A 10,572-nucleotide genomic window follows, 5' to 3' on the forward strand; every position below is an offset into this window, starting at 1 on the left:
TTCTTTTCTTTTCTTTTTTACAGATTAGATGCCTTACCTGTACCTGGCAAGATGACGGTGAAGTGCAGGCTACTGTCTTCTGTTTCCAAAATCAAACCAGGAAAACTAGAGAAGGGAAAACAAAACTAATAAAAAAGCACAATATGAACAACAAAAACTTAACAGCAAAACATGAGAAACCCCTGGGGTAGACGGAAGACTGTGCTGAACTGATGAACAACAACAAAATCCCAGAGGAGAGAGTGCGAGGCTCTGCGTTCAGGGCAGCATTCAACATACCTGCCGTTCATCCAGATTCCAATATATGCCAGGCGCTGTGCAAGGTGCTTCTCATCCCTGACACATTCCTGTCATCCTACGGGGCAGGGCGGCTCAAACCCACGTACTTCACCGATGACAACCCCAATGCTCTCAGGGTTGGTCCTTCTCCCAGGATCCCATGGCTGGTGAGTGACAAGGCAGAGACTGGAACCCTGGTGCGAAGTCATGTCCAGTCCACAATGTTCCCATCCCACCCATCCTGTGGCCAGGCTTCTGACTCCTACTTCAGGAGTGAGGACAGCGTGGTGTCTCCCAAGTGACAAAAGGAAGGATGCCGTGGCGAAGGTAGAGACCTGGGCTAAGGAAGGCAGGTGACACTGAGAATCAAATACAGTTTGGAGATTGTCTGAGTTTTGTTCAGAGTAGACTGCAGATGCCACCATTTCTGTCCAGTTGCAGCACTTTCCCACGTGACAACATCCTTCCCTGGTCTTCCCCCATGTGTCCTCCTGTCCACCTCTGGTACCTGGCCTGCTGGCCAGCTTATCACTGCTACCTCCTCTCCAGGATGCACAGGGTCTTCTGTCCTCCCCTGACACAGAGCGTGCCTACCCCCTGCAAAAGCACCCCCTGGATACTCACCTTGGAATGACTCTGGTAGCCACAGTCCCTTTGACTTTGGGTAGGGACCTTTAAACCCTGGCAGTCCCTTTGGGCAATTTCAACACATTCTGAAAATGTTTCCCCAAGTGGGTGTGTGAGTAGACTGATTGGCTGCATAATTGACTAGATCTTTGGATACAAACTGGACTTTAAAGAGAGGGTTTTGGAACCTCCCTGATATTTGCAGTAAAATTTTAATGGGATGTGCTATTGGAAACTGGCTACTAAACACATATGCAGAGAAATGAACTTACCTAGGTGATCAAAACCCAGAGTTCCCCTCAAAAGTTGTAGTGAGAGAATACCATGGAAGGCAATGTGGAGCAAACATCTATTAGATTGAACTCTTAAAAACCCTACTACGAGGTGAAAAATGGTGCCTTAGTGGACGTGCTAGCTCAGATTAAAAGGGAAAAATAACTATCCTTCTTTGCGTACCAGCCCACAGGAAAATCCTGGCTTGCATTGTGCCTATTGGCCCTGGTGCAGGTGTTAAGGCATGTTCAGTCATGTGGAGGGCAGCAGATACTCAAAGGTTAAGATGTGACTCGTGGATCAAAAGGAAGGAGAAAATTCTCAGCCTACTGACATGATAGTTGCAAAGGGCAGCATAGAAAGGTACTATTGATTAAAGAATGGCAAATCCCCCCACTGACATTTACATGATCCTCTTAAAATTACGTGATATTGTATTTGAAAGCATCTGAAATTTGGAGACTATCCAAGCAAACCTGGCCTTCTCAGAAAGTCCTGCAAGAAGTGAAGAAGCTTGTGGTCATCACAAATTACAAGGGTCACTCTTAATTGAGCACCACCTACTGTGTAACAGTGTGTGGGAGAGACTACAAGTACTCACCACAACTCATCTTCCTTTCCCTCCTGGATACAGGGACACTACATTTCCAGTTGGCTTGTAGGTAGGAAGAGTCATGTGACTAGCTATTGTCACTGAGATATGAGCAGAAGCATTGTGTGTCCCATCTGAAGCCAGCATGCCATTTCTGTGCTTTCTCTTTTACTCAGCAGCCGACACGGTAATCTTTTTTTTTTTTCCAAAGATTTTATCTACTGGGGCACCTGGTAGCTCAGTCAGTTAAGTGTCTGCCTTTGGCTCAGGTCATGATCTCAGGGTCCTAGAATCAAGCCCTATGTTGGACTCCCTGCTCAGCGGGAGTCTGCTTGTCCCTCTCCCTCTGCCTGTCTCCACCACTCATGCTCTCTTTCTCTGTCTGAAATAAATAAATAAAATATTTTAAAAATATTTGATCTATTTATTTCCAGAGGGAGAATGAGAGCGTGAGAGAGCAGGGCTTGTGGGGTGGGAGTCAGAGTGAGAGGAAGAGAGAATCCCAAGCAGACTCCATGCTGAGCACAGAGCCTGACCAGGGGCTCAACCTCACGACCCTGACACCATGACCTGAAACAAAATCAGGAGTCCGATGCTAACCCAAATGTTCTTCCCAGGTGCCCTCAAACATGACAATCTTATGCTGAGATGGAGGCTCTTCAAAACAGCCTGGAAATTTGGGTCCCTTGAGAGTGGTGAGACCCTGCCAAACAGCATCAAAATTTAGGTGCACAAAAAACCAAACCTCTGCTGCGTTAAGCCATTCAAAGTTCGGGTTTTGCCTATTGCATCAACTAGAATTTGCATTAGCTGGCAAATACTCAGATGCTTTTATAGAGAATGACAAAAGCTTGCCACCCAGAAGGGGAAGGAGACAAGGGAACTCCCAGAGGATAGGGAAATCAGCGTGCTCTCACCCATCAGCACAATATAAATTCTCTAGGTCAGAGAACTGAGAAAGACAGCAGTGGCTTGGAGGTCTGAAAGCCCTAGAATTACCTTATCTATGCCCAGCAGATGTTGGGCACAGTTTTCTAGGGTATGCAAAGCAGGCAGTCCCTAAAAGGCTAAAAGTCAGCTTATTTGGAATACATTTAAAGCAACTAGATGTGTAAAAATTTGAGTGTGTTTGAGGATATTTTAGGAAAGGCCTTGGTTTCACATTTCTGCAGTCATCAAGAAACTGTGGAACACTCTGTCTCCGGCCCCCCTTTCTGAGAGCTTAATTTGCCTTCCTATTGTGCTTGGTTGGCCATTTCATCCTGAATGGTAGAGCTGTCCCTCTATGACTTGGCGGATACTGGTTCAGCTCGCTCTCCTTGTGAGGAAATCTCTCCTGCCACTATTTTGTTCTTTCACATCATTTTACTGATTTCCATGAAAAACGGGACTTTTAAAGTTACACATAGACTGGAATGGTTCCATCTGCCATTGAGTGTGTAATCATTAGGCATCTCTCCTACAGATGTTTTATTTTATTTTATTTTACTTATGAGAGAGAGAGAGAGAGAGAGAGAGAGGCAGAGACACAGGCACAGGCACAGGGAGAAGTAGCAGGCTCTATCCAGGGAGACGGACCCGGGACTTGATCCCAGGTCTCCAGGATCATATCCTGGGCTGAAGGGGGCACTAAAACACTGAGCCACCGAGGCTGCCCTCCTATAGATGTGTTAAGATATGCCATTTGTGTTACTTATCCTGCTTGTGCTTATGTTGGTGTTGACACGTTATGTGTACTGGAGGCCAGATTAAGTTGATCCAACACGATTGTGTGAGTTTTGAATAAGATATTGTTTAACACACATTTCCAGGTGTCAGGAGTATGATGAGTCAAGATACATGACTCCTGCCTTGCCTAGCTCACCCTCTGATAGGGTGGAATGGGCACATAATGTAATTTATCTCTGTTTCCAGAAGTGCTACAGCACATGGAAAACAACAACTTTTTTTTTTATTGGAGTCTCATTTGCCAACGTATAGCATAACACCCAGTGCTCATCCTATCAAGTGCCTTCCTCAGTGCCCATCACCCAGTCACCCAACCTCCCCGCCCACCTCCCTTTCCACCACTCCTTGTTCGTTTTCCAGAGTTAGGAGTCTCATGTTCTGTCACCCTCACTGATATTTCCCACTCATTTTCTCTCCTTTCTCCTAAATTCCCTTTCATTATTTTTTATTCCCCAAATGAATGAGACCATATATACTTTGCCCTCCGACTCTGCCTTTGACTTACTTCAATCAGCTTAATACCCTCCGATTCCATCTACGTCGAAGCAAAAGGTGAGTATTTTTCCTTTCTGATGGCTAAGTAATATTCCATTGTATCCATAGATGACAGCTTCTTTATCCATTCATCTTTCGATGGACACCAAGGCTCCGTCCACAGTTTGGCTATTGTGGACATTGCTGCTAGAAACATCGGGGTGCTGGTGTCCCGGCATTTCACTGCATCTGTATCTTTGGGGAAAATCCCCAGCAGTGCGATTGCTGGGTCGTAGTGCAGATCTATTTTTAGCTCTTTGAGAAACCTCCACACAGTGTTCCAGAGTGGCTGCACCAGTTCACATTCCAACAGGGTTCCCCTTTCTCCACATGGTCTCCAACATTTGTTGTTTCCTGTCTTGTTAATTTTCCCCATTCTCACTGGTGTGAGGTGGTATCTCATTGTGGTTTTGATTTATATTTCCCTGATGGCAAGGGATGTGGAGCATTTTCTCATGTGTTTGTTGCCCATGCGTATGTCTTCTTTGTGGAATTTCTTTTCATGTCTTTTGCCCATTTAATGACTGGAATGTTTGGTTCCTTGCTGTTGAGTTTAATAAATTCTTTATAGATCTTGGATACTAGCCCTTTATCTGATGGGTCATTTGCAAATATCTTCTCCCATTCTTTAGGTTGTCTTTTAGTTTTGTTGACTGTTTTCTTTGCTGTGCAGACACTTTTTATCTTGAATAGGTCGCAATAACTCATTTTTGCTTTTCTTTCCCTTGCCTTCATAGATGTGATCTTGCAAGAAGTTGCTGTTGCCACATTCAGAAAGGGTGTTGCCTGTGTTCTCCTATGGGATTTTGATGGAATCTTGTATCACATTTAGATCTTTCATCCATTTTGAGTTTATCTTTGTGTATGGTGTAAGAGAATGGTCTCGTTTCTTTCTTCTGCACGTGGCTGTCCCATTTTCCCAGCACCATTTTTTGAAGAGACTGTGCTTTTTCCAGCGGATAGTCTTTCCTGCTTTGGAATGAAGGTGATGCTGGCCTCATAAATGAGTTTGGAAGTACTCCATCTCTTCCTATCTTTCGGAACAGCTTTAGTTGAATAGGTATAGTTTCTTCTTTAAACGTTTGACAGAATTCCCGTGGGAAGTCATCTGGCCCTGGACTTTTGTGACTTGGGAGGTTTTTGATGATCGCTTCAATTTCCTCCCTGGTTATGGGCTTGCTTCGGTTTTCTATTTCTTCCTGCTGCAGTTTGGGAGTTTGTGGTTTTCCAGAAATGCGTCCATTTCTTCTAGATTGCCTAATTTATTGGTGTACAGTTGCTCATAACATGATTTTAAAATCATTTGTATTTCCTTGGTATTGGTGGGGATCTCTCCTTTTTCATTCATGATTTTATTAATTTGAGTCTTTTCTCTTTTGTTTTTAATAAGGCTGGCTCCTGGTTTACCTATCTTATTAATTATTTCAACGAACCAACTCCTGGTTTTGTTGATCTGTTCTACAGTTTTTCTGGTGTCTATTTCATTGAGTTCTGCTCGAATCTTTATTAACTCTCTTCTTCTGCTGGGTGTACGTTTTATTTGCTGTGTCTTCTCCAGTTCCTTTAGGTACAAGGTTAGCTTGTGTTTGAGGATTTTCTCCAGTTTTTTTCGGGGATGCTTGTATTGTGATGTATTTCCTTCTCAGGACTGCTTTGGCTGCATCCCAAAGATTTTGAATGGTTGTATCTTCATTCTCATTAGTTTCCATGAACCTCTTTGATTCTTCTCTAATTTCCTGGTTTACCCTTTCATCTTTTAGCAGGATGGTCTTTAACCTCCACGTGTTTGAATTTCTTCCAAATTTCTTCTTGTGATTGAGTTCTAGTTTCAAAGCATTATGGTCTGAAAACATGCAGGGGACAATCCCAATCTTTTCGTATCGGTTAAGACCTGATTTGTGACCCAGTATGTGGTCTATTTTGGAGAAAATTCCACATGCACTTGAGAAGAATATGTATTCAGTTGCGTTTGGATGTAAAGTTCTGTAAATATCTGTGAAGTACATATGGTCCAGTGTGTCATTTAAAGCTCTTGTTTCTTTGGAGATGTTGTTCTTAGGAGATCTGTCATTTGCAGAAGGCACCAAATTGAAGTCTCCCAGTAGAATGTATTATTATCTAAATATGTCTTAACTTTGGTTATTAGTTGATTGATATACTTGGCAGCTCCCACATTATGGGCATAAATATTCATGATTGTTAGGTCTTCTTGTTGCATAGTCGCTTTAAGTATGATATCGCGTCCCTCTTCATCTCTTACTACAGTCTTTGGGATAAACTTTATCTGAAATGAGGATGGCTACCCCTGCTTTCTTTTGTGGGCCATTTGAATGGTACATGGTTCTCCAACCTTTCATTTTCAGGCTGTAGGTGTCCTTAGGTCTAAAATGAGTCTCCTGTACACAACAAATAGATGGGTCTTGCTTTTTTGTCCAGTCTGAAACCCTGCGCCTTTTGATGGGATCATTAAGCCTATTGACATTCAGAGTTACTATTGAAAGGTATGAATTTAGTGTCATCAAAATACCTATTCAGTCCCCATTTTTGTCGATTGTTTCTTTGGGCATCCTCTTTCATTAACAGAGTCCCCCTTAATATTTCTTGCAGAGCTGGTTTGATGGTCACATATTCTTTCAGTTTCTGCCTATCTTGGAAGCTATTTATCTCTCCCTGTATGCTGAATGAGAGCCTTGCTGGAAAAAGTATTCTTGGCTGCCTGTTCTTCTCATCTAGGACCCTGAATATATCCTGCCAGCCCTTTCTGGCCTGCCAGGTCTCTGTGCAGAGGTCTGCTGTTAATCTAGTTGTTCTCCCCATGTAAGTCAGGGATCTCTTGTCTCTTGCTGCTTTAAGGATTTTCTCTTTATCTTTGGAATTGGCAAGTTTCACTATGAATGTCGAGGTGTTGAAAGGTTTTTATTGATTTCAGAGGGGGATCTCTCTATCTCCTGGTTCTGAATGCCTTTTTTCCTCCCCAAGGTAGGGAAGTTCTCAGCTATGATTTGTTCAAATACATATTCTGGTCCTCTGTCCCTTTTGGCACCCTCTGGAACCCCAATTAAATGTAGATTTTTCCTTCTGAGGCTGTCATTTCTTTCCCTTGACCTTTCCTCATGATCTTTTCATTGTTTTTCTCTTATATCCGCAGCTTCCTTCCTTGACATCAACCTGTCTTCTATGTCACTCACTCATTCTTCTACCTCCTTAACCCTTGTCGGTAGGACCTCCAGTTTGGATTGCATCTCATTTAATTGATTTTTACTTTCGGCCTGATTAGATAAATTCTACGTCATGAAGTCTCTTGAATCCTTTATACTTTTTTTCCAGAACCACAAGTAGCTTTATAATTGTGCTTCTGAATTGGATTTCTGACATCAAATTGTAATCCAAATCCTGTAACTCTGTGGGAGAGGGTACTGTTGCTGATTCTTTATTTTGTGGTGAGTTCTTTTTCTCGTCATTTTGCTCAGTGCAGTGGCTAAAAATGAGTTGTGTTGGAAAAAGGAAGAAAAAAAAGATAGAAAAAAAGAAAAAGCAAACAAAGAAACAAAGAGAAACAAATAAACACAAAAACAAGGAGGGGTATCCTCTGGTTCTATATACTGTAAACCCCTGGAATTGCCCTGGAGCTTTCCATTGCTGCTTGGTCCACAACTTGCTCTTCCCCTGTCCTTCCAGCTGGTCTTCTGTGGGAGGAGCCTGCTGTGCTTTTTCTCAGGTGTGTGCACCTGGGGGAGCTGTGGAGCCCCCTGCCAGGTGCACGGCTCAGTGGGAGCTGTTTACCCTGTGAGGCCTATATCCCTTGGCGGCCTCAACGCTCCCAGGCACAGGTGACACCAGGAGGAACGACCACACTGGTAGCGGCCAGCACTCCAGCCCTGGAGTTAGCTCCTGCTGTAAGGATGGCAGCTCCCAGAATGCACTGGCCTGGATGCCCCGGGGGTGGGGGGCGCTGTCGTGCACAGCTCAGCGGGGCCAGGTGGTAGGACCATCCCCGGTGTCCTGGGCCCTCCCGGCCTCCGCCTGTCCCAGGGAGACCACAGGATAGGGGGCTGTGTCCCCGTCACCCTGGGCTCCAGTGCCTGCACCACTGGAATCATGCTCCCAGGGCTGCCAAGTAACCTCCACCAGAGCCACCGCCTGAGCTGCTCCCGAGGCCCCACTGGACACCCGCTCCAGCCCTTTACCTTGGACCGGGGGTGTGGGGTGCTCTCCCCAAGGCACTTCTGTTCTGTGAGGGACCCCGGGAACCTGGGAGCTCCACTGCCCCTCCTGGGATCCTGCCCGAGGTCCCTGCCAGCACCTTTCTATCCGGGAATAATCCAGGTGGATTTTTTATCATTCCTGCTTCTCCGGGACTGGGCTTTCCTGTCCCAGGGTCTCTCGCTGCCCGCCCCCCTTAGCCCAGCTCCTTGTGGGGCCCCTCCCCCACCGAATTCTTTTTTATTTTTTTTCCCATGGTCCAACCTTGTTAGAAGCGCAAACTCCTCTCTCTGTAGCATTCCCGCCATTCTCTCTGTAAATCAGGGGATGATGTGGGTTTTCAGGACGATTTGAAAGTTATCTAGGTAAGTTGGTGGGGACAGGTGACTTGGGGACCCTACTATTCTGCCATCTTGCCCCGCCCCTCTCGACAACAACAATTTATAATTACAAATGTGTTTGCTTCTGAGAGAGAATAGTTTATTTACTCAGACTCAGATATAAAGGACACAGCCAGGTACATGGCTGAGAGCAGGGACTCTGGACCCAGGCAATGGGGGTTTGAATCCTGACTGCCACTTCCCAGCTTTGGGATCTTGAGGAAGCTCCTGTCCTCACTGTGCCTCAGGTCCCTTATCTATAAACCGTGGATAACAGTTGTACTTACCTAATGGAGCCGTTATGAGGACTAAGCCAAGTAATCCATGTAGAGCACATATGACAGACCTGGCACATAGCAAATGCCAAGTGAGTACTCGTGAATGTTGCAAATCCTGGCCTCACTCCACACTCATGTATGGTCTCAGGATAAAGTCAGTCAAGTAACAGAGGGTTCGTAAAGCAGGGGTAATACTTGTACATCATAGAGCTCTGGTGAACCTGAAGCACTTAGCCTCCTGCAGCACATGGTATTGCAGTTACTGTCATCCTTGGGGCTGGCACTGACATCCTCCCTTTTATCCCTCAATGCTCCAGAGGGCACTATTACATCTATCAAATATCGCCCTTTGCCACCATCCAATGGCCAGTTCTAATAAAATCCCTTCATGTCTGGAGCAGGCTTCTGTCATCATCACACGGCGCTGTTCATCAGTGTAGGGGTCACAGGCATTTTCTCACTGGAGCCCAAAAGCAGCCTGGGCATTTTGATTGTCCATGACCCTACCGACTTACTGCAGGATACATATATTGCTGTCATCATGATAAAAATAGCAACCTCTTACTAGAACTTTTCAATCTATACAACGGGTCATGGAAATGATCTCATTTGCTAAAGCAAGCAGCAAGGAACAATAGGCTTTGATTCTGGCTTTTGATTGAGCCCAAACCCAACACCTAGGGGGCTGGAGGTCTGGAATTTCTGTCAGAAAACATGGATGGCCCCTTTACCTCTGACTTAAGCTTCCAGTAGCTAAATCTCAGAGTCTAACTTGAATTTCCTCCTGCCATTCGCTTCTGCCACCATTCCAGAATGAAGTGGTCACAAGGAATAATTTGAAACCGGATGTTGACCACTCAGTAGGCTCTTCTCATTTAGATAAATAAGTAGATCAGGCTGTGCTCTGGCACTCCAGGCAAAGATGGTGGAGCGCAGTTACAGCTTTTCACTGACTACATTCAGCCCATCTGGTAAACTTGTCCAGATTGAATATGCATTGGCTGCTGTAGCTGGAGGAGCCCCTTCAGTTGGAATTAAAGCCGCAAATGGTGTGGTATTCGCAACTGAGAAGAAACAGAAATCTATTCTGTATGATGAGCGAAGTGTCCACAAAGTGGAACCAATTACCAAGCACATAGGCCTGGTGTATAGTGGCATGGGCCCAGATTACAGAGTGCTCGTGCACAGAGCTCGAAATCTTGCTCAGCAATACTATCTCGTTTACCAAGAACCCATTCCCACAGCTCAGCTGTGGAATCCTGTGAATATACTAAATTACTAAATTACTAATTACAGAGTTGCTTAAGTGATGCAAGAATACACTCAGTCAGGTGGTGTTCGTCCATTTGGAGTTTCCCTACTAATTTGTGGTTGGAATGAGGGGCGACCGTATTCATTTCAGTCAGATCCATCTGGAGCTTACTTTGCCTGGAAAGCCACAGCAATGGGAAAGAACTATGTGAATGGGAAGACTTTCCTTGAGAAAAGATATAATGAAGACCTGGAACTTGAAGATGCCATTCATACAGCCATATTAACCCTAAAGGAAAGCTTTGAAGGAAAAATGACAGAAGACAACATAGAGGTTGCAATCTGCAATGAAGCTGGATTCAGAAGGCTCACTCCGACTGAAGTTCAGGATTACCTGGCTGCCATAGTATAATAACCAAGTGACTGA

At 44.8% G+C, this 10,572-nt stretch overlaps 1 pseudogene; it reads left to right on the top strand.

The window, feature by feature from the left end:
* The first annotated feature begins 9,795 nt into the window (after positions 1-9,795).
* LOC140628266 (proteasome subunit alpha type-2 pseudogene) lies at positions 9,796-10,572 on the top strand (annotated as a pseudogene).

This window comes from Canis lupus, chromosome X (assembly GCF_048164855.1).
Source record: "Canis lupus baileyi chromosome X, mCanLup2.hap1, whole genome shotgun sequence".
NCBI classification, from domain to species: Eukaryota; Metazoa; Chordata; class Mammalia; order Carnivora; family Canidae; genus Canis; species Canis lupus.